This window comes from Scyliorhinus torazame, chromosome 14 (genome assembly GCF_047496885.1).
Source record: "Scyliorhinus torazame isolate Kashiwa2021f chromosome 14, sScyTor2.1, whole genome shotgun sequence".
NCBI lineage: Eukaryota > Metazoa > Chordata > Chondrichthyes > Carcharhiniformes > Scyliorhinidae > Scyliorhinus > Scyliorhinus torazame.
Window position 1 is genome coordinate 20,357,116 of NC_092720.1, and position 24,377 is coordinate 20,381,492.

Consider the following 24,377-nt stretch of genomic DNA (forward strand, 5'->3'; position numbering starts at 1 on the left):
CCTGATGACATTCCTGCAAAGCACTGTGGGACATTTTAGGTTAAAGGTGTTATGTCAGTGCAAGTTGTTTCATAGTCTCATAGGACTTAGGAGCAGGAGTAGGCCATTCAGCCCATTGATAAGATGATGGTCGAGCTGGCTGTGACCTCAACCCCACCTTCCCGACTGCCCCTTGTCGATCATTCAAATCTCGAAGAAGATGATGTGGCTGGCTGTGGGAGGGTGAATTAGAAACAGCAGAAGGGTGGGTCAGTGCACGGTTGCGTATGCTTTTAGAAAAATATGCCACTATCCCTCTTGGCTGCCAGACGAGTGCAATGTAGGATTCAGCCAAACCTGTAGACTGAATGAACCTCGGTATTCTGAAACCTTGACTGGCTCTCTGATTCCTGACAATTGAATTGGGTCGAATGTGGGCCAGTTTGGGCTGGAGCCTGGAATCGACAGAACGCTCTTGTTGATTTTCACACAGGCCTCTGCAGAATACACGAGACAGAGACAGGGGCCTAATTTTTTCATTCAATGTTTCATAGTCAGAGACCCCTCCAGTGGTGATATGCATCGCTGTAAATACACAAGGGGTTAATGTAAATACACTACGACTAAGTAAACACTAGAGGGAGCACCGGAGATGTCATGACATGCAGACATACAGCTAATGAACACAGAGAATAGGACACGACCAATGGGCAGTCAAGACACCCAGAGGTGATACTACCACAAGGGGGCATTACACAACCCATATATATGGATAGGGCACACATGCTCTGTCTCTTTCCACAGGCGACACTTAGAGAGGACAGGGGCAGGTCAGAAGCATCACACCCATCACTTGGCTTAGAGCAGACTGGTTAGTTAGACTGAGTTACTGTAGCAAGGTTAGCAGGAGAGTCGAACTTTCGAGAACTGTGCTAATGGTTCAATAAATCACGTTGAACTTACTTTAACGTCTGGAGTATCTTTTGGTCAAAGCTGCATCGAGTTGCAGCCTGTGTTATCCCAGAGTCCATAACACAACACCTCCCACCCACCTTACTCACTCTTCCAACTTCTTCCATCGGGCAGGAGAAAAGTCTGAGAACGTGCACGAACAGATTCAAAAACAGCTTCTTCCCCACTGTTACCTAAACGACCCTCTTATGGACTGAACTGATTAACACTACACCCCTGTATGCTACACCCGATGCCGGTGTCTATGTATTTACATTGTGTACCTTGTGTTGCCTTATTATGTATTTTCTTTTCATGTACTAAATGATCTGTTTGAGTTGCACGCTGAAAAATACTTTTCACTGTACCTCGGTACACGTGACAATAAACAAATCCAAATCCTTCTTGCTTGGTTATAAAGCAACAACAAAAAATGCATTTATATAGCATCTTGGAGATACTGAAAGGTCCCAAGGTGCTGTACATGAGTGGCAAATAAAAATGTGACAGAGCCGTTCAGTGAGATATTCGGGCAGATGGCCAAACATTTGGTCGGAAAAACGGGATTTGAGGATCATCTTATGGAAGGAGATTGTAAAAGCTTTGGGGGGGGGGGGGGAATTCCAATGGGGGACTTTCCATCACCCCACGGTGTGTTTTCCGGCATCAGAGTCATTGGTCACATGGGAACCCGCCGCAGGGGAGTCGTCTTCCGTGGGCCTGGAAATTTCCGCCAAGGGGGCAGGGCTGGAAAATCACCCCCCGCCCCCGCCAGAGCTTGTGTCCTAGATAGCTGAACACATGACCACCAATGGTTAAAGCAAGCGATGCACAAGAGACCAGAGTCAGAGGAGCACCGAGATCTCGCAGGGATAGAGGACAGGATGAGGTTGCAGAGACCGGGAAGCTGAACATTTTATTTATTCTTTTGCTCTGTTACTCAGTCCATGAATACCATGAAGCTCCAGCTTGAGTCAGTTGGCACCAATGTGTTGGCATTAATGTGCCCAGTGACAACTATAGCGAGACGGTGGCAAAGCGGTAATGTCACTGGACTGGTAATCAAGGGGCCTGGGTTAATGCTCTGGAGACATGGGTGGAATTTAAATTCAACAAATAAACGTGGAATTGAAAACTAGCCTCAGATGGCCATGAAACTATAGCGATTCAGATAAAACCCAACTGGTTCATTAATGTCCTTTAGGGAAGGAAATCTGCCCTCCTTACCTGGTCTGGCCTACATGTGACTTCAGATCGTAGCAATGCGGTTGACTCTTAATTACCCTCTGAAATTCCCCTGCCAGCCACTCATTTGAGCTACAAATGCTGACCTTGCCAGCGACGCCCAGATCCCATAAAATAATGGAGAAAAAGAGCAGAACTCCTGCTGACCTTTTGATGCTCTGCAGATTGTGCGTTACCTGGAATGTAGTTCCTACAGAACTGGAGGAGAGCGGAGAATTTTAGGGCAGGTGCAGTAAAGGCCATGGAGGGATTTGAATGGAAGGGTGAGAGTTTTAAAATTGAGGCATTGTCAGATCTGAGTGCCAGTATAGGTGCGCTAGGGGTGATGAATGAATGGAATATGGGTGCAAGTTTGGGTGCATAGAATCATCAACACTTGGGCTCAGCTCCCCCTTTCTCAAAGCAATCAATTGGCCTATTTATCTCTTGATGTTGTGCTATCTTTGTACCATTCCCAAAGTGAGACAACGGCCTTTCGAATCCCTGCAGTAATTCACATTAATGGCTCCTCCCAGGACATCTGGAAAGGCTACAATGGAAATGATCTTGGCACAATGTCAACATGTCAGAGCAGTGATGGACTGGTCCACTTCATTGTGTCAATCGAGCTCAGGAATAGTGCACTTGGCATAGATCAGCTACAAAAACACTTAATGCTGTTCATGCAGGTATCTTCCACTATGATGCCTTCAAAGAACAAGCATTAGAACAACATGTGTGTTACAGTTCACACAGGGAATCCCAGTTGCTGTCCCTTTTTTCATGCATGTTGTAGTTCGGAGCCAAGGATAGTGATGTTGGAGGCTCCAACTATCTTTCTATCACATGGCTGATCAGGAACCTCTCCCATTCTTACCACCTGTTATTGGTGTCAGTTGAGAGGATTTTGCAGGTTGATACTCAACCTGTTTGGCCACGTTACGAATGCACCCTCTGTGCCCATCAAGTCCTGAGCGCGATCCGAACCCGGAGCTTCTGGCTCAGAGGCAGGGATGCTACCCATTGTTCCACACGCCTCCCGTGGAACGCAGGAGGAGGCATTTATTACATTGGGTGGTATCAGGGCCGGAATTCTTCGTTTGAGGACATGAAGGGCCCGATTCTCCCAAAAGCGAACAAAGTCCCTGAGCGAGCGTGTTTAGATCGAGGTGTAATTTAGAAATGGTGTCCCAATCTCCAAAGCGCTCAAAGCGATTCCAGACCTCCCCTCAGCCCAAATGAACACAGGGCACCCCCGGACCGATTGCGCATGCTACCTTGGCAGTGCCCATGCCAGCTGGCAGTGCCATTTGGGCACATTGGCAGTGTCAGGCTGGCACCCAGGTGGCACCAGTATGCAGCTGGGAGCTGCGATCCCCTGGGAGATCCCTTGGAGTGTCATTCCGTCCAGTCCCCATTTGTGGGGACCAGTGCTGAATGGTGCTCGCTCGGGGTCTCTGAGGTGAAGACGAGAATTCCCAAAGACTCAGGTACCTCTGGAATCTGCACACTGGAGTGAGTTAATGGGCGGGATTTACATCGCAACGTCTCGCAACGCCGTGTTGGATCTCGTGAGGCGTAGCGAGCCAGGTAGATCCCGGGAGCGGGGCCCGCTAGCTTTTATCGCCCATGCTGCGCCATGGAGAGCTGCTTTTCTGGCACAGCCTGGCCATTGGATCGCGCCCTAAGTGTTCCCACCGGGACTGAATAGCGTGCGATTCACATTTCTATTGGAGGCACAATTCGGTAAGCGAGTTGGGACATGCAAATGGGCCGGCACTCTGCAGCGCAAAGTGAGAGCAATTCCCGAGAAAAGGAGGGACGCCTCCTACCCCAGTGTGAGCCGCAGACACAAGCCTGCCCTCCTGAACACTGCCTGGGAGGTGGTGGCAGAGGCAGTCAGCGCTGCCAGTCTCGCCAAGAGGATTCAGCTGGAGATCTAGAGGGGTGCGGGTCACCGGTGAGCCCTCCGCCCTGAGGGGGCAGAGAAGCAGAGAGGGTTCCAAAGGCAGCGGGGCAGGTGTCCTTGGGTTGGGGTGAGCTCTGTTGATCTCCTGCTTCCTCTGCAATGGGGCAGCGCTTCTGAGGAGTGCCAACACCTGGTGGGTCCCTGATTGAGCTTGGCCATGCCCATCCACTGGATGAAATAACTGGGGCATGAAGGTGGCCAGAGCGACGACCTGGGAGGTCAGCAAGCCGGATAATTTCTGAGTTTTTTTAGCTTCCCGCTCCCCCACCGCAACCGCGGAGCCCAGGCCCCACTTGTAAATACTTGCATTAATTCCCGTCCGTGAGACTTCCACCTAAGGTGGCAGAACATTTCAGGGAGCGTTGAGCATGAAATGTCCAAGCCGTTAATGATGATTCTCTGCACGATCGTGATTCTTGCTTCCAGTGTTGGAAGCGGAGAATCCAGCCTCAGATCTGGGGCGGGGCGGGGGTTCCCGGTGGGATGGAGTGGCGGGAACCACTCCGGCAGCGGGCCGCCCCAAAGGTGCGGATGTCTCCGCACTTTAGGGGCCAAGCCCTCACCTTGAGGGGCTAGGCCCGCGCTGGAGCGGTTTCCGCTCCACCGGCTGGCGGGAAAGGCCTTTGGCGCCACGCCAGCCGGGGCCGAAAGGTCTTCGCCAGGCAACGCATGCGCGGGAGCATCAGCGGCTGCTGACGTCATCCCCGCGCATGCGCAGTGGAGGGGGTCTCTTCCGCCTCCGCCATAGTGAAGACCATGGCGAAGGCGGAAGAAAAAGAGTGCCCCCACGGCACAGGCCCGCCCGCGGATCGGTGGGCACCGATCGCGGGCCAGGCTACCGTGGGGGCACCCCCCGGGGCCAGAACACCCCGCGCCCCCTCCAGGACCCCGGAGCCCGCCCGCGCCGCCTTGTCCCGCCGTTCAAAAGGTGGTTTAATCCACGCTGGCGGGACAGGCATTCCAGCAGCGGGACTTCGACCCATCGCGGGCCGGAGTATCGGCGGGGGTGGGCCCGCTGACCGGCGCGATTCCCGCCGACCGGCGCGGGGTGATTCCCGCTCCCGCCGAAGCTCTGGTGGCGGAGACTTCGGGACACGGCGGGGACGGGATACACGCCAGCACAAGGCGAATCTCCGACCCGGCGGGGGTTCGGAGAATCCCGGCCCTGTTTCCAGTTCTGACCTCACCTGGATGTATTAATGGGATTCTCCCTTCTGGGAGACTAAGTCCCGCGCCAGCGGGAGAACCGGCGGCAACCACATCCGGCGTCAACAGCCCCCGAAAGTGCAGAATTCTCCGCACTTTCGGGGTTAGGTGGACGCCGGAGGGGTTGGCGCCGCTCCAGCTGGCATGCACAGACCGGCCGGCGTATTTTGGCACATGCGCGGGGGGATTCTCTTCTCCGCACCAGCCATGGCGGAGCCCGACAGGGGCCGGCGCGGAAGGGAGACGTGCCCCCACATAACAGGCCCGCCATCTCCGACCAGCGGGAGGTCGGAGAATCCTGCCTTATGTTTTCAAGATGAATCTCTTAAGGTTTCAACTGCTCTGATTTTACTCCGGGAATCGGAAGTGTGCAGGGGTTGGGGTTGGGCTGCCATGGCAGCCAGGCAGAACCAGCAGAGTTCCTGTGATTTTAACTCAGGTTCTTGGGAGACCTGGAAGCTACCAGGGGACTGGTGAAGAAGGAACTCGTTTGTGTAGCACCTTCAAAACAGTGAACACTCAAAAACAGGAGCGTTTCTCAAAGAACTGACACTGAGCAGCAGGGGATAACAGGACAGAAAACCCATGGAAGCAAAGTTTAAGAGTTACCTTGACGAAGGAGAGGGAAAAGGCTGGAGGGGTTTAGGGAGGGAATTCCACAGCTTACAGCCTTGGTGGTTGAACGCACAACCACCAATAGTGGAAAGAACAAAACGAGGGATGCCCGAGTGGCCACAATTGGAGAAACATTGAAAATAGGAGCAGGAGGAGGCCTTTTGGCCCTTCGAGCCTGCACCGCCCGCCGTTCATCACCATCACGGCAGATTGTCCAAATCAATAGCCTAATCCTGCTTTCTCCCCATACCCCTTGATCCCATTCACCACAAGTGCCATATTTCATAATCGTTATTGTCACAAGTAGGCTTACATTAACGCTGCAATGAAGTTACTGTGAAAAGCCCCTAGTCTCCACATTCCGGCGCCTGTTCGGGTACACGGAGGGAGCATTCAGAATGTCCAAATTACCTAACAGCACGTCTTTCGCGACTTGTGGGAGGAAACCGGAGCACCCGGAGGAAACCCACGCAGACACGGGGAGAACGTGCAGACTCCGCACAGACAGTGACCCAAGCCGGGAATCGAACCTGGGACCCTGGAGTTGTGAAGCAACGGTGCTAACCACTGTGCTACCGTGCTGCCCACCTCTCGAATGAGAAATATTTAGCCGCCTCTCGAATGAGAAACGTAGAGGTCTCAGAGTGTTGTCGGGCTGGAGGAGATAACAGAAATAGGAGGGGCTGAGCCCATGGAGGGTTTTGAACACAAGGGTAAAAACCATAATGTTGAGGGGTTGAGCGACCGAGAGCCAGTGTAGGCCAGCAAACACTGGCGTGATGGGCGAATGGGTCAGGGCGCGGGAAGGCGCAGGTTTTGGATCAGAGGGGGCAAAGGGGTAAGTAAGGATAGGAGAGCCTTGGAAGACTTGTGTCTTGAGGTAACAAAGGTCTGGAATGAGGGTTTCAGCAGATGGGCTGAGGCGGATGCATACTGAAACACCAGGGCCTGACGCAATGAAAACCCCACTTCCCAACCTAACTGTAATTATGGAACGTGCAAATCACTGTACCACCTACTTACAGGTAAGTCCAGGTAACGAGGGAGAGGGGAAACATCTGCAGGAACCTTGTCAACTCCCACCCTCGCTGCTATTTCATTCCAGGGAACAGTCAGAGCGAAGTGGGCACGGCCCTTTTCCCATCATGCTGTGCAATTCAATATTCCACAAAAGTCAGTCGGGTCTCAGGACCTAACCGGTGGGTTGTCTATGAAATGGAACCAAAAATAAAAGGCAAAAATTGCTGCCCTGGACAGCAGCTAAGCTTCAAATCAGACTGAGTGATTCCTGGCCTTGCATTCTGTTGACGTTTGAGAATTGAGATAAAGACCCATGCAACAAAAAAAAAAGTGTCCAGCTCATTTGTTTCGGCACTTTGACATTATGCCAAGGTGAATGACCAGTGCTGTACAATGTGACCATACAGGTGAGGAGTTCATTATCAATTTGTTTTACTACGCACAGGGAAAAATAAACTTCAGGTTCTTTTCCCCAGTGATAAAATGAAAGGACTTTCATTCATATAGTGCCTTCCACCACCTCAGGATACCCCGAAAAGCTTTATAGCTCACGAAATACATTTTGAAGCACTGTCACCATTTCAGGATACGTTACAATCTAATTACATCTATCAAGTTTCCAAAAACAGCATCGCAATCATGACCCAAATTAAAGAGGGAGGGGTCTTTGGGGTAAATATTGGCAGGGAGAATGCCACTGCTCTTCTTCGAAGAAGTCTTACAACACCAGGTTAAAGTCCAACAGGTTTGTTTCGAATCACTAGCTTTCGGAGCACAGCTCCTTCATCAGGTGAGTGAAGAGGTGGGTTCCACAACCACATTTATATAGACAAATTCAATGATGCAAGATGATACTTTGAATGTGAATCTTTGCAGGTAATTAAGTCTTTACAGGTCCAGATAGTGTGACTGGAGAGAGGGATAATCACAGGTTAAAGAGGTGTGAATTGTCTCAAGCCAGGACAGTTGGTCGGATTTCGCAAGCCCAGGCCAGATGGTGAGTGTGAATGTAATGCGACAAGGTCCCAGTTCAGGCCGTACTCATCCGCACGCATGAGTACGGCCTGATGCACCTGAGGAAGGAGCTGTGCTCCAAAAGCTAGTGATTCCTAAACCAACCTGTTGGACTGGTGTTGTAAGATTTCTTACTGGTGATGTAAGACTTCTTTTTTTTTTTAAATTTCCAATTAAGGGACAATTTAGCGTGGCCAATCCACCTAGCCTGCACATCTTTGGGTTGTGGGAGCGAAATACATGCAAACACGGGGAGAATGTGCAAACTCCACACAGACAGTAACCCAGAGCCGGGATCGAACCTGGGAGCTCGGCGCCGTGAGGCAGCAGGGCTAACCCACTGCGCCATCGTGCTGCCCGATTGTAAGACTTCTTACTGAGCCCAACCCAGTCCAACACCGGCATCTCCACATCATCTTCTTCCAAGAGTCTCACAGTGGGCTGGATTCTCCGCACCCCAACGTCGAAATCGCGTCCGGCGCCGGGGCGAAGAATCCAGTTCCACGCATGGAATCGGGACTGGCGCCGGTTCCTCGATTCTCCAGCCCCCAAAAAGCAGCGTACTCAGAGAGTACGCCGCGCCACGTATCCCCCACCTGCGGCCATTGCCTGAGGCCTGCCCCGCTATTCTCCGCCCCCGACCGGCCCAATTTCCGACGGCGTGGACCACTCATGGTCCTGCCGTTCGGGATACTCGCGTGGCAGCTGCGGACTCAGTCCGCGGCTGCCATGGTCAGGGGCAGACCGATCGGAGAGCCTCATATGGGACCGGGGTATTTTTGAGCGGGCGGTCTAGGTCGGGCGGGCGGCCAATCGGGGGTACTATTTCCGCGGCAGCCGCCGCCGTGCACATGCGCGGCCTCTGACCCGGAAGTGCGGTGGGCCGTATCTGCTTCATGGCGGCTCCCTGCTAGTTCCCTGCAGGGCTGTATATGAGGCCTTTTGACGCCGGTTTTTCTGCCGTGAAAGGCCATAGTTTTCACAACAGTGTGGGGACATAGTCCTTGAAACGGAGAATCCAGCTCAGAATCTTTTACCTTGGGGGGGCTTCAGTTGAAAATCTCACCCCTAAAGACAGCACATCCAACAATACGGCACTCTCTCAATATTGCACTGCAGTGTTGGCCTCGAGATCGCTGGAGTGTGACTTGAACTCACAACTGCCTACCTCCGTCGCGGGCACACGGCAGAAATAACTGAAGCAACGGGCAGCAGAACCACCCACGTCCGAAATACCACACCCGGAAGCCTCAACAAATGACATCCTTTTCAAGTCTGTGCCAGTGTCTACCAGAGCCTGCAAGGCCTCCGTTATTAGCTCACACCAGTGCTGCACACAGCCAACTAACCTCGTTGTCCAGCACTGTTTGCTTTGGGCTGATTGAGGTTTTAACCAGACCTGGATCACGGCCAACGCCAAACTCAATCATGACAAGAATAGACATTGTCCCATAGACTATTGCTTCCAAAAACCGCATGAAGGAATCCTCAGGGTTGAAAGCTGCACTGCATTCCTGCCGCATGCAAACAACAGTTGCACGGTTCCTTATCCTGTACAGTCAGTGTTATGAGCCAAAAACTGACATCTAGCACAGCACGGAGGGATCCTACAGAACAGGCTGATGGGGCGACTTCTAGTTCACACTCGTGAGGCTTGATGTGAGGAACAGAGTTCTCACCACTCAGTTGTTATGGCAACCAAGTGTTTCCAGGGGTGATGAAACCCGCTGTCTCTCCTCCTTCCCCTCCCTCTCCTTTCTCTACCCTGCCACCAATGGGACTTGGAAAGGCCTGTGTATTCTGTATCCTTTTCAACACCCTACACTGGAAACAACATTAGCCAACTCTTCCCTGTCGGAGACTAGTAAAACAACAGCCTAATATAGTTATATCTCCGTAATTATACCGTACAATCGGAGACTAGTAAAACAACAGCCCGATATAGTTATATCTCCGTAATTATACCGTACAATCGGAGACTAGTAAAACAACAGCCCGATATAGTTATATCTCCGCAATCATACCGTACAATATCCCAGACACTGCCATCACCATTGCTGAGTATGTCCTTTCCCACCAGTAGGACAAACCTATGTGGCACAGTGGGATACAGTCGGGAGGGAGTTTTCCTGGGAGTGCTCAACATCGACTCTGGACCCCAAGGCTTCAGGCTAAACATGGGCAAGGGAATCTCTTCCCCCCCCCCTCAGTTGATGAATCAGTACTTCTCCATGTTGAACACTGCTTGGAGGAAGCACTGAGGATGTCAAGGGTGCAGAATGTCCATCACCACTTCAAGGCCCATCACCAAGAGTGGCTCAGTAGTACCACTACAGAGTGACCTGGCTCAGTCTTAAAGAACATAGCTGCTGGACTGGGTCTGTGTCAGGTATAAGGGAACCAACGAGAGGGAAAACATTCTTGACCTCATTCTCACCAACTTGCCTGCCGCAGATACATCTGTCCACGACAGCGTCGGTAGGAGTGTTAAAACCGGTTCCCAAGGTGAGTTTCCCCAAACTTGTTAACCCGGGCGAGGTCCCTCAATTTGTTACCTCTGGATAGGATACCCCCAAATTGTTATGCCCCGGGTGAGGAGGGATAAACCGGCTCCTTCCTTTATTCAACCTCCTCTGCTGGTCACAAGATTAATCCAAAAAGGATCCCTCCATTCGCGAATGCTTTTTCCCCCAATCCCCATATTTATGTTATAACAGGAGTCAATTTAACCAGTTAAAGATATAAAGTGTGTTTATTAATTACTAAAGGCAGACAAATAATAAAACACATACAAAAACATTCAGACAAATTAGAAGGGAGAAGTGGAGGGTGGCGCAGTGGTTAGCACTGAGACTGCGGCACTGAGGATCCGGGTTCGAATCCTGGCCCTGGGTCACTGTCCGTGTGGAGTTTGCACATTCCCCCCATGTCTGCATGGGTTTCACCCCCACAATCCAAAGATGTGCAGGTTAGGTGGATTGGCCACGCTAAATTGCCCCTTAACTGGGAAAGAAAATTAGATACTCTAAATTTAAAACAAAAATAAAAAGTGGGAAGCGAGTCCAAAGTGAGTAAGTAGGAAAACGCTATATGAAACAATCGCTGACTGTGATGGGTAGGGAACTGAGCATTGCGGTCCATGCGATTCGAGATTCCAGTCGTGCTGCCTTCAGCAGGTGAATAGTCCGATTTCAGATTCCAATGTTCTGCAGTTTGATGGAGAAGATTTCCTTTTACAATTTCAGCTGTGATCTTTGCTGACTTGGCTTTTGAGACGGAGATATTTCTGCAAAAAGCTTTTGCAGGGATGCTGCTGCTGTTTTTTTCTTTTCTGTCACACATTCCAAGACTCAGTGTGCACACACATGCGCACACACATAGATACACACACACACACACACACATGCACACAAGGGGTTGGTTTAGCACAGTGGGCTAAACAGCTGGCTTGTAATGCAGATCAAGGCCAGCAGCGCAGGTTCAATTCCCGCACCGGCCTCCCCGAACAGGTGCCGGAATGTGGTGACTAGGGGCTTTTCACAGTAACTTCATTGAAATCAACTTGTGACAATAACCGATTATTATATTACTATTATTATTACATGCACCCAAACAGACACACACATACATGCACACACCCACACACACATACATGCACACACACACACATACATACACACAAACACACATAGACACATACACACAGACATACATACACATGCACACATACATACACACACACATAGGCACATACACATACATAGACACACACATACACACAGGCACACACACAGACACATACACACATAGACATATACACACATACATACACACACACATAGGCACACACATACACACAGGCACACACATATAGACACATACACACATAGACATATACACACACACTCACATGCACATACACACACACACATAGACACACACACTCACATGCACATACACACATATACAGACAAACACATACACACACACATACAGATATGTCCACATTAACCCTTACCAACTTTTACAGATGCACCATAGAAAGCATCCTATCGGACTGCATCACAGCCTGGTATGGCAACTGCTCGGCCCAGGACCGTACGAAACCTCAGAGAGTCGTGAACACCGTCCAGTCCATCACACGAACCTGCCTCCCACCCATTGACTCCATCTACACCTCCCGCTGCCTGGGGACAGCGGGCAGCATAATCAAAGACCCCTCCTACCCGGCTTACTCACTCTTCCAACTTCTTCCATCGGGCAGGAGATACAGAAGTCTGAGAACACGCACGAACAGACTCAAAAACAGCTTCTTCCCCACTGTCACCAGACTCGTAAATGACCCTCTTATGGACTGACCTGATTAACACTACACCCTGTATGCTTCATCCGATGCCAGTGCTTATGTAGTTACATTGTATATCTTGTGTTGCCTTATTATGTATTTTCTTTTCTTCCCTTTTCTTCCCATGTATTTAATGATCTGTTGAGCTGCTCGCAGAAAAATACTTTTCACTGTACCTCGGTACACGTGACAATAAACAAATCCAATCCAATCCACTCCTATATATGTATAGATGCACACACACAATCATACACACACAGATACACATGCACACACATACTCACACATATACACACATACCTACATGTACACACACATAGACATACACACACATACACATGTATAGGTGCATACATACACAGATGCACACACACCCACATACACATAAACACACACACACACACACACATAGACAGACACACACACAATCATACACACACAGACACACACACACACACACACACACAGACACACATGCATTGTATCTAGGAATGGGCTGACAAGTGGCGAGTACCTTTCACACCACCTCCAACAAGAGAAAATCTTGTCCCTTGACATTTCATAGCAATAACATTGCAAAATCCCCGACTATGAAAATCCTGGGGGTTACCATTGACCAGAAACTGAACTGTACTCACCATATAAGTACAGTGGCTACCTGAGCAGGTCAAAGGCTGGGAATCCTGCTGTGAGTAACTCACCTCCTGACCCCGCAAAGCCTGTCCACTATCTACAAGGCACAAGTCAGCAGTGTGATGGAATACTCTCCACTTGCCTGGATGAATGCAGCTCCAACAAGACTCAAGAAGCTTGATGGCATCCAGGACAAAACATCCTGCTTGATTGGCACCCCTTCCAGCCGTGTGTACCATCTACAAGATGCACCGCAGGAACTCACCAAGGCTCCTTATGCATCACCCTCCAAACCCATGACCACTACCATCTAGGAGGACAAGGGCAGCAGATGCATGGGAACCCCAACATCTGGAAATAAACCTCCTCCTTCAGTGTTGCTGGAACCAGTATGGTGTGTTGGCTTTCATTAACAGGGGAATTAAGTTGAAGAGCCGCGAGGTTTTTGCTGCAGCTTTATAAAACCCCAGTTAGACCACACTTGGAATATTGTGTCCAGTTCTGTTTGCCTCATTTTAGGAAGGATGCGGATGCTTTGGGGAAGGTGCAGAGGAGATTTACCAGGATGCTGCCTGGACTGGAGGGCATGTCTTATGAAGAAAGGTTGAGGGAGCTGGGGCTTTTCTCACTGGAGCGAAGAAAGAAGAGAGGTGACTTGATAGAGGTGTACAAGGTGATGATTATCATAGAATTTACAGTGCAGAAGAAGGCCATTCGGCCCATCGAGTCTGCACCGGCTCTTGGAAAGAGCACCCCACCCAAGGTCAACACCTCCACCCTATCCCCATAACCCAGCAACCCCACCCAACGCTAAGGACAATTTTTGGACACTAAGGGCAATTTATCACGGCCAATCCACCTAACCTGCACATCTTTGGACTGTGGGAGGAAACCGGAGCACCCGGAGGAAACCCACGCACACACGGGGAGGATGTGCAGACTCCGCACAGACAGTGACCCAAGCCGGAATCGAACCTGGGACCCTGGAGCTGTGAAGCAATTGTGCTAACCACTATGCTACCGTGCTGCCCTGATGAGAGGCATGGATAGAATGGATAGCCAGAGACTTTTCCCCAGGGTGGAAATGGCATTCACGAGGGGACATCATTTTAAGATGATTGGAGGATGGTTTAGGGGAAATGTCAAAGGTTGGTTCTTTACATAAAGAGTGGTGGGTGTGTGGAATGCACTGCCAGCAGAGGTGGTGGAGTCAGAGTCATCAGGGACATTTAAGCGATTCTTAGACAGGCACATGGACAGCAGTAAATTGAAGGGGTGTAGGTTAGGTTGATCTTAGATTAGGATAAATGGTTGGCACAACATTGTGGGCCGAAGGGCCTGTACTGTGCTGTACTGTTCTATGTTCTAACTGTACACAACTGGAGTGACTGGCACTTACAAAGGGAAAGCGGCTGTGATTCTACGTCCCAGTTGACTTCTGCTGGGACAAGTTGTTGAGCAAGTGGCACCATTTGGAATTAAGTGCAGACAGTTGCCATGTTGCTGTTTCAATGACTCAAAACTGTAAAGTGCACCAGTTTAAGACAACTGGGTTAACTTTTCTTTTTAATTTTGGAGAACCCAACTCATTTTTTCCAATTAAGGGACAATTTAGCGTGGCCAATCCACCTAGCTTGCATATCTTTGGGTTGTGGGGGCGAAACCCACGCAAACACGGGGAGAATGTGCAAACTCCACACGGACAGTGACCCAGAGCCGGGATCGAACCTGGGACCTTGGCGCCGTGAGTCAGCAGTGCTAAACACTGCATCACCGTGCTGCCCGGCAACTGGGTTTAGCTTAAGTGGAAAAGACAAGAATTTTGAATTTTTCGAGTGCGCACACATAATGATATAACATTATTGATCATATTGAAATCTTTGCAGAATAGGAAAAACAAAATCAAAAGAATTTGTCTGAATGAAGAGCATGAAAACAGCAAGGACGGGTGTAACCATTGCCGTAAGTACCTTAGTTGCCATGGTATAGAGCGCGACTCCCGAGCATGTCATTGCGAACTAGAATGGAAAATTTGACATTCCAGCCAAAACTCCATCCACTGTCAGCCGCTCGGGAAAATCCCAGCCGTGAACGAGGACGGATGATTTTGGCTATTATGCCAATTATAACTCAGTGATAGCATTCCTTACGCCCACAGTGATTAGGGAATAACCTCACGTTCTCTGATAACCCCAGTTGGGAATGGATAATGGTAAAACCCAGATGGGCATCAAATAAGAACAAGTTGAAAACGTGGCAAATATTTATTTATAATTTAGAGTACCCAATTCATTTTTTCCAAATAAGGGGCAATTTAGTGTGGCCAATCCACCTAACTTGCACATTTTTGGGTTGTGGGGGCGAAACCCATGCAAACACAGGGAGAATGTGCAAACTCCACACGGACAGTGACCCAGAGCGGGGATCGAACCTGGGACCTCAGCGCCGTGAGGCCGCAGTGCTAACCACTGTGCCACCATGCTGCCCTGAAAAGGTGGCAAATATAAATGGAGCAAAACTCAAAACAATGAGCGTATCTTTAAAAAAATTAAAGAACTGAACGTAAGAAATAAACAAATATAATTTCTCAACATTAAGAAATGATGAGCATTAAATACAATGGGGGTTATGGCCGGCTCCCGCCCACCTCGATGCTCGCCTCACTCTCACCGGTATTCGACGGCTCACTCCCCCTGCTTGTCAACCTCGTCCCGAGTGCAAAATCTCTCATTGGGCCTGCTTGCCCTCCTTCTGATCGCACCTCTGAACCATTAGTGGGTGGGGGGGGGGGGGGGGGGGGGGGGGTGCTGATTCAAAGAGGGCGAGTGGCCCCCAACAAGAGATTTGACAACCGGGATGTCAGGAAGCAGTGAGAGAGACGGCGAATGTCAGCAGACAAGGGGAGTAATGGGGCGGATGGAAAGGCCATAATGGAGAGCGGGAAGGAAGGGTTGGGAACTGGGGAGGACGCGAGCAGGAGCAGCCGTTGCTACTGAACTAGAGAAAGGCAGCTGTTACTGGCAAGAGGATGCAAAACGCTGAAGTAACACTTTAGAATTGATAGGTGCTTGATGACCGGTGCAAACACGATGGACCGAAGGGCCTTTTTCCGAGCCCTCTATTATTCTATCTGAAGCCACTGCAGCCTTCAATGTGACTCATTACAGCCTGATTGGTCAGCTTTAGCAAAATCAGCTTTCTGATTGGCCAGAGTGTTCGTCCCACCCCTGCAGTGTTGCATTCTGGGTGAACGAGGGGAAATTGGTTGCTTTGAATTTTCTCGGTGAGGAGGGGTTGAGGATGTGACAGTTTTACTCGAGACTATGCCTCGTACTGTCCCTTCAGCAGCATTATCGCCTCCGAATACGAGGGGGCGTCTCTGATAAGAAGGAAAACTTGCCGGCTCACCCGTGCGTTTAGTATTTGCTGCTTTTGGAGGTCGGTGACGTCTTCGGTGGAGGATCCGAGGCAAGCTTCGAAGCAGCTTAGCCAGTGCTCGAATGTTGCAGTGGCATTGGCTGCTTGTGGGTCCAGCTGCATTAATCAGGCTTGACCGATTAATTCATCTTGAAAGTTTAGCTTATTAAATTGATGCGCCATCAATCAACACAAGAAGAGTAGTGAATGAAACTCCGGCCTCTGATCCAGAACTGGGGCAGGGCCGGAGGTCGGCCACCTTTACACCGAGCCCGAGGGGAGGCGGAGCCATCAGGCAGTGGTTTACCACAATACATGCAATACAGTAACAGTTTACCCCAATACATATAATATACTAACAGTGGTTTACCACACTATGGAGCCTATGAAAGCTGTTTTAATATCACTGACTTCAACGTGTTCACAGGTAGATCTCTTTACTTATTCCTTCAATGCCGGCCAGAGTTTGTGTCAATTAATTCCTTGACCAATGGTACATCTGTTGAATTGTACAGTCTCACACCTGTGACGAAAATCCCTGATGGAAGGGCAGCACAGCGGCACAGTGGTTCGCACTGCTGCCTCACGGTGCCGAGGTCCCAGGTTCGATCCCGGCTCTGGGTCACTGTCCGTGTGGAGTTTGCACATTCTCCCCGTGTCTGCGTGGGTTTCGCCCCCACAACCCAAAGATGTGCAGGGTAGGTGGATTGGCCACGCTAAATTGCCCCTTAATTGGTAAAAATGAATTGGGTACTCTAAATTTTAAAAAAAATCTTTGATGGATCCCATCGAACAGCGGTGAATACAAGCGGGAGAGTTCTAAGCTCATCCTCATGCAGCCAACTGTTAATTCTCCTTTGAGGTTCACTCAATACTTAAGCAGATGGGTCAGTGACTGGGGGATGTGATTGGTAGGATGATTAGAGGGCAGATGAGAAAAACATGATTCATCCAGAGGGTTGTGAGGTTCTGGAACAGAGGCAGATACCCTCATTCATTGAAAATACATCTGGATCTGCATCTCAAGTGCCGTATCCTGCAAATCTCAGGACCAAATCCTGGAAAATGGGATTAGGCTGGAAGGCTCGTTTCGGGGCCAGCTCAGGAATGGTGGGCCAGGTGGCCTCTTTCTGTGCCGTCAACATTTTACGCTTCTCTTTGGTAAATTTCACAGATATAAGGAAAGTTTCTTTTCATCAAAGCAGGTGAGAAGATTTGTGAATCTTGGAAACAATTTGCCTGGTGTAATGTCCCAAATGATTGGACAGGTAAATCGCAAATGTGCTGCGTAATGCTATTAAATTGTTCTCGATACATAGGCACCCGTGAATAGATCAGACAGAAGGTATGGAGTAGCCCAGGTTTTAAGGTATCCAAGTTTGTGCACAGCACTGTCCTCGTCAACAGCAGTGATAACAATACACCCTGCCCTGGATGAAGCCACCCTCGAAGGTGCAGCCAGGGTCAGTATCTTCTCATTTATTTCTGCTGTGAGTGGTTTATGAGATCTCAAATCAAAGCTAAATGGCTTGACAAATAGCTCCTCTCTGACAGAATTACGACTAAGTCTGCCTGAAACAGGCCCGAGGGCAACAATGGAAGGGAGCGAATGACTGCAGGGAGGATTTGATCGTCTCCCAGTCCAAGGGAAAAGCAGCAGGAGGCTATGGACCGCAAGGTACAGGAGGAAATGGTGGAACTGCCAAAACTAGGTGAGATGCAGCTGATATTTTAATGTTGCATAGTACACCCCTCTCTGTGACTAATGCAGCTCTTGTCTGATCATGACAGTTCCGCCGTCCCAGGAATGCACTCCCTCCATTGCAAGAACATCCTTCCTCAGATAAGGACACCAAAACTGCACACAATACTCCAGATGCAGCTTCACCAAGGCCCTGTACAATTGCAGTAAAACATCTCTATACTCAAATCCTCTCGCTATGAAAGCCGACATACCATTTGCCTTCTTTACTGCCTGCTGTACCTACGCGCTCGCATTCAGCGACTGATGCATGAGGACAGCAAGGCCTCGCTGACTATCCACCTCTCTCAATTTACACCCATTCAAATAATAATCTATCTTCCTATTTTTGCTACCGAAGCGGACAACCTCACATTTCTCCACATTATACTGCATCTGCCATGCATGTGCCCACTCACTCAGCCTGTCCAAATCACGCTGGAGCATCCCTACGTCCTCCTCACAGCTCACCCTCCCAGAAATTTGTATCATCTGCAAATTTTGAGATAATACATTTAGGCCCCTAGTCCAAATAATTAATATATATGTAAACAGTTGGGGTCCTAGCACAAATCCCTGCGGTGCCCTGCTAGTCACTTCCTGCCAATCAGAAAAAGACCCATTTATTCCAACTTTTTGCTTCCTGTTTGCTAACCAGTTTTCTATCCATCTCAGGACACTACCCGTAATCCCAAGTGCTTTAACTTTCCATATTAATCTGCTATGTGAGACCTTGTCGAAAACCGTCTGAAAGTCTAAATAAACCACATCCACTGGTTCTCCCTGGTCAACTCCCTGGAATGGGGGGGGGGGGATGCCATGATTTCCAGTTTCCCAAAAGGCTTTTCACTGCTCTTCCTCCTCAATCCATTCACTAATCTACCACCCTTAATACATACATTCAATCCACTGGCGTGTCACTCTTTCTACGCCAAATAAAGAAAGAAAAAGGAAAAATGTGATGCCTGTTTCCGTGATGTTGTTTGAGTGATAAATATTGGGCTGGATTCTCCGGTCCCCAGCTGCTTGTTCCTTGGCGGTGCGCCGTACCCTGGCAGCGGGATTCTCCTCTCCCACCGCTTGTCAATGGGATTTCCTATTGAAGCCACCCCACACCGCCCAGAAACCCGCCAACGGGAGGGCACTGCCAATGGGAAAAGAGAATCCCAACGGGCGGAGAATTCCTAATTGCCCTCCATTTCAGAGGTTGAGAGTCAATCACATTTTCACATGTCGGCCAGGCCAGGTAAGGACGGCAGATTTCCTTCCCTAAAGGATATTAGTGAACCAGATGGGTTTTTACAACCATCGAAGATTTTTTCATGGTTGTCATTGGACTTTTTTAATTCAAGAATTTTATTGAACTCCAATTTCACCAACTGGCATGGTGGGATTTGAACCCAGGTCCCCAGAGGTCAGGTGGACATCAGGAAATTTCACACACTGGGATCCAATGTCCTTATATATGCTGCCAGAGAGTGGGAACTCTGCATCGGAAGTGTACAGTCGGGAAATTTACCCTCTGATATTTAAGCACTAAAATGGCAATCTTAATGCTGGCTCTGTCCGGTAGTAACCCTTGCGAATGTCTGCTGCCCTTCCCCGAGCTGGGACAATGTAACTGGGCAAGGCAGTGAACGCATTATTCAATTTTGTTTCCATCGCTGACAAGCCAGACAATTCTGCCCCTGTATCAATGCCCGGCTGGAATGTGTTCGCCTGAACTTTGCACAAGACAGTGGATGCTTTGTAGGGATCTGCATAAACGACCTAAGCTGTTTGGAGATGCAGCTTCTGACCTTTTAGGGGATATTTTTGAGTCCCCACCCCCCCAAATAAATGAACTCACAGTGAAATCGGTACATTCGCAATAGGAGCAAAGCATCAACCAACGGTCAAAAGCCATCGCATTGTAACGAACCACCCACAGGCCTAATGAGTCTTTGGCGAATCCAATATGCAATTGGACATTTGATCAAAGAATTTGTATAGCGCCTGTTACAACCTCAGGATGTCCCAAAGCTCTTTACAACAACAATTCCACTTCACTGACTGTAATGTTGGAAATGCGACAGCCGATTTGTGTACAGGAACCTCCTACAAACAGCAACGATATAATGACCATGGCTGGAGCCTTTTCAAAAATGCAGAGTGTGAGCCCAGGGAGAAAATCTGCGTGAGATTTTCAGGCTATACAGCTGTTTTCTCTCGCTGTATTGAACAGAACTCTGTGCAATTTCCTTTTTAAAAAAATTTCCAATGAAGGGGCAACTTAACGTGGCTAACCCACCTACCCTGCACATCTTCTGGGTTCTGGGGAGTGAGACCCACACAGACAAGGAGAGACCTGTTACCTGTGGCCGGGATCGAACCCGGGTCCTCAGCACAGTGAGGCAGCAGTGCTAACCACTGCGCTACCCTGCCGTCCCCACTCTGTGCAATTTCAAAGGGGAAGCAGGATTCACAAAGCCAGCTGGAGGGGCATGGTCTAAAAACGCCCGCATCGCCAGGCATCTCGATTTAAACAAAAGGCACCCCATTTCTACATGGACAACGAGACACCCATGGACATGGGGACCCCCCCCCCCCCCCTCCCCCGCAACACACACGCGGAAGATCAATCACCCCTATGGATAAGGAGAACTCCTGCAATGGATCTCCCCAGAGGGCCCCCTGGCACAGTGGGTATTGCCGAATGGCAGTGTGAATTCCCAGACATGTCCCTTACCACCCAGGGCCTGTACCTACCTGTACGCCCCCGGCGTGGTCATCTCGACTGGTTTTTGGTTTTACAAAGCCAGTATTGATTCGTGGCCTGGGTGGGAAGGTACAACCAAGCTGGATATTGTGTCGTGACGTCCGCTGATGAGATGGTCCTCCATGCGAATCAGGCTCGCACCCTTCCTGGGAGTGAACCTGGTCACCTCATTGAAGGTGGGCTGGGAAGATCGCGAACCGAAATCTCGCCGTCGAGATTTACATTTTCGGCATCTTGCGAGATTTAACGACCATTACGGGAATTGCGAACACGGCTAACACGGCCACTAAGGGACGGCTCGGCTCGGTGGTGCAGTGGTTAGCACTGCTGCCTCACAGCGCCGAGAACCCCGGTCCCATCCCGGCTCCAGGTCACTGTCCATGTGGAGTTTGCACATCCTCCTCATGTCTGCGTGGGTCTCACCCCCACAACCCAAAACAAAAGGTGTGCAGGGTAGGTGGATTGGCCATGCTAAATTGCCCCTTAATTGGAAAAAAAATAATTGGGTACTCTAAAATTTTTATAATAAAGAAATAACAGCCAGTAAATCGTGGCATAAACATTCTTATTTAATTAGGTTGGCTGAGGCGTAAACATTGACTGAGAGGCCCTGGGCATTGGCCTTTGTTTAATTTCAGGTCGAAGCCACCAGACCCCAAGCAGGCCTCATGTGACATCAGCCCCAACTTTGTGACTTTTTAAATGGAAAAATTGGATCACTCCTCCAGAAAATCACACACATGTGGAAAGCCCACAGGATCTGCTGTTCAGTGCTATGTTCTGCCAAATTACTTGGTGGAACCATATTGTCATTGCCAATGTTGGGTGTGTTGTGTCAGTCGAGGCCCAATATTGCCATTTTCCTCACTTTCAGAAGGATGTGGGAGCCATGAGACTTCAGCTGACAATCCCAGGGCACTGCTGAGGGAGAGCTGCGCTGTCAAAGTTGGCGGATGAGGTCGCATCTGCTGCCTCGGGTAGATGTCAAGGATTCCATTTGAAAAAGAAGAGTAAGGGAATTCTCCTGACCAAAGCGGTCATTATCTCACTGGAGGAAGCTTGCTGCGCGCACATTGGCATCTGCGTTTCGCGTAGAACATCAGCCGCTACACTGCGCTGGCTGTGAAGGACTTTGTGTGTTCTGAGGACATGAAAGTTCTTCCTTCCAATTTTAATTACAGCGATTGTTACCGCAACGGAAAGCTGCTGACGATTTTGTCTCCTGATTGTTGTGAGAAACTTTCAACTGAAGCAATTTTTAAAAGTTTACAAAACATGTAGCTGCCGAATGCCTGCCATGTAGCTGCTTTCTTAAAATAAAAACACTCTCGCAGGAGGAAGGGGAATATTCGGATATGACCCAAAAGGATATGAAACTCAACTGACTTTTACTTATTCCAATTTGCGTGTGCGGGACCAGAACAGAATACCCTGGAGGGACATAGAACATACAGTGCAGAAGGAGGCCATTCGGCCCATCAAGTCTGCATCGACCCACTTAAGCCCTCACTTCCGCCCTATCCCCGTAACCCAATAACCCCTCCTAACCTTTTTTGGTCACTAAGGGCAATTGATCGTGGCCAATCCACCTAAGAAGGAAGCCAAAAATGTTGGAACCCTGAATGGAGCCAATGTTTATTTTTCTTAATTCCTTCGCGGGATGAGGTCGGAGCGGACAAGGCCAGCATTTATTGCCCATCTCTAGTTGCCCTTGAAGTGAGTAGCTTTTCAGGCCATTTCAGAGAGCAGTTAAGAATCAAGCACTGCCGTTGAAAGTGCAGCCGGATGAATAAGCGACTGTATTGGCCGCATTATTGATTAGCAGTCCAGAGGATCAGAGTTCAAAACGGAAGGCAGATTAAGATTGGAAATAATGGAAAAAATGGTTTCAAAACGATCGGGGAGCTTTTGGTTTGTTCCAAAACCCAAATGGGTGAACTGCAGTTCCACGATCAATGTGGTTGACTCTGAACGGACTTTAGTCTCCAACGAAGCGAGGGATGGGGCAGTAAACGCCAGCCTTGCCAATGACGCCCACATCCTGTGAATGGATTGTTAAAAAAAAAAGCCAGAATCTGAGAGAAAAAGATGCGTATTTCAGTTGAAAATTTCCACCAGGAGAACATTACTAAAAACACTGCTCTCTATTCCTGAGAGACTTCAAAGGGCAACTCAATCAAACACGAGGCAGGGAAATCATAATGAGGAGGGAAGACAACCTTGCTTTTATATAGCGCCTAGAAATGTTCCATACCAATGAAGTACATTTGAAGTGCAGCCACTCTTGCGGCACGGTGGCATAGTGGTTAGCACTGCTGCCTGACAGCGCCAGGGACCCGGGTTCAATTCCGACCTCGGGTGACTGTGCGCGTTCTCCCCGTGGGTGCGTGGGTTTTCTCCAGGTGCTCCAGTTTCCTCCCACAGTCCAAATATGTGCAGGTTAGGTGGATTGGCCATGGTCTATTTCCTCTTAGTGTCTAATGTTAGGTGGGGTTGCGGGGATAGGATGTCAATGCAGATTTAATGGGCCTGGTAACCTCCGACTGCAGTGTAGGGACTCTACGGATCTGTGAAATGCAGCAGTCAATTTCCACTCAGCAAGATCCCACGAGTGATAATGATCAGGGGCGAGATTCTCCGACCCCCCGCCGGGTCGGAGAATCGCCGGGGGCTGGCGTGAATCCTGCCCCCGCTGGTTGCCGAATTCTCCACCACCGGATATTCGGCGGGGGCGGGAATCGCGCCGCGCCGGTTGGCGGGCCCCCCCCCCCCCCCCGATTCTCCGGCCCGGGTGGGCCGAAGTCCCGCCGCTAAAATGCCTGTCCCGCCGGCGTAGATTAAACCACCTACCTTACCGGTGGGACAAGGCGGTGCGGGCGGGCTCCGGGGTCCTGGGGGGGGCGCGGGGCGATCTGGCCCCGGGGGGGTGCCCCCACGGTGGCCTGGCCCGCGATCGGGGCCCACCGATCCGCGGGCGGGCCTGTGCCGTGGGGGCACTCTTTCCCTTCCGCCTTCGCCACGGTCTCCACCATGGCAGAGGTGGAAGAGACTCCCTCCACTGCGCATGCGCGGGAATGCAGTCAGCGGTCGCTGACGCACCCGCACATGCGCCGCCCGGAGATGTCATTTCCGCGCCAGCTGGCGGGGCACCAAAGGCCTTTTCCGCCAGCTGGCGGGGCGGACATTCGTCCGGCGCGGGCCTAGCCCCTTAAGGTTGGGGCTCGGCCCCCAAAGATGCGGAGCATTCCGCACCTTTGGGGCGGCGCGATGCCCAACTGATTTGCGCCGTTTTGGGCGCCAGTCGGCGGACATCGGGCCGTTTCCGGAGAATTTCGCCCCAGGCCATTGGTTTTGATCATGTTGGCTGAAGGATAAATATTGAAGAGAAAAGCAAAATACAGTGGGTGCTGAAATGAAAAAAATGAAAATCGCTTATTGTCACAAGTGGTCTTCAAATGAAGTTTCTGTGAAAAGCTCCTAGTCGCCACATTGCGGCGCCTGTTTG

General features: G+C 50.0%; 1 protein-coding gene across 2 annotated transcripts in view; it reads right to left on the bottom strand.

The window, feature by feature from the left end:
- LOC140389567 (rho guanine nucleotide exchange factor 26-like) overlaps positions 1–24,377 on the bottom strand; it is a 274,737-nt gene that overhangs the window by 162,730 nt on the left and 87,630 nt on the right. The gene's annotated exons all lie outside the window — the stretch shown is intronic.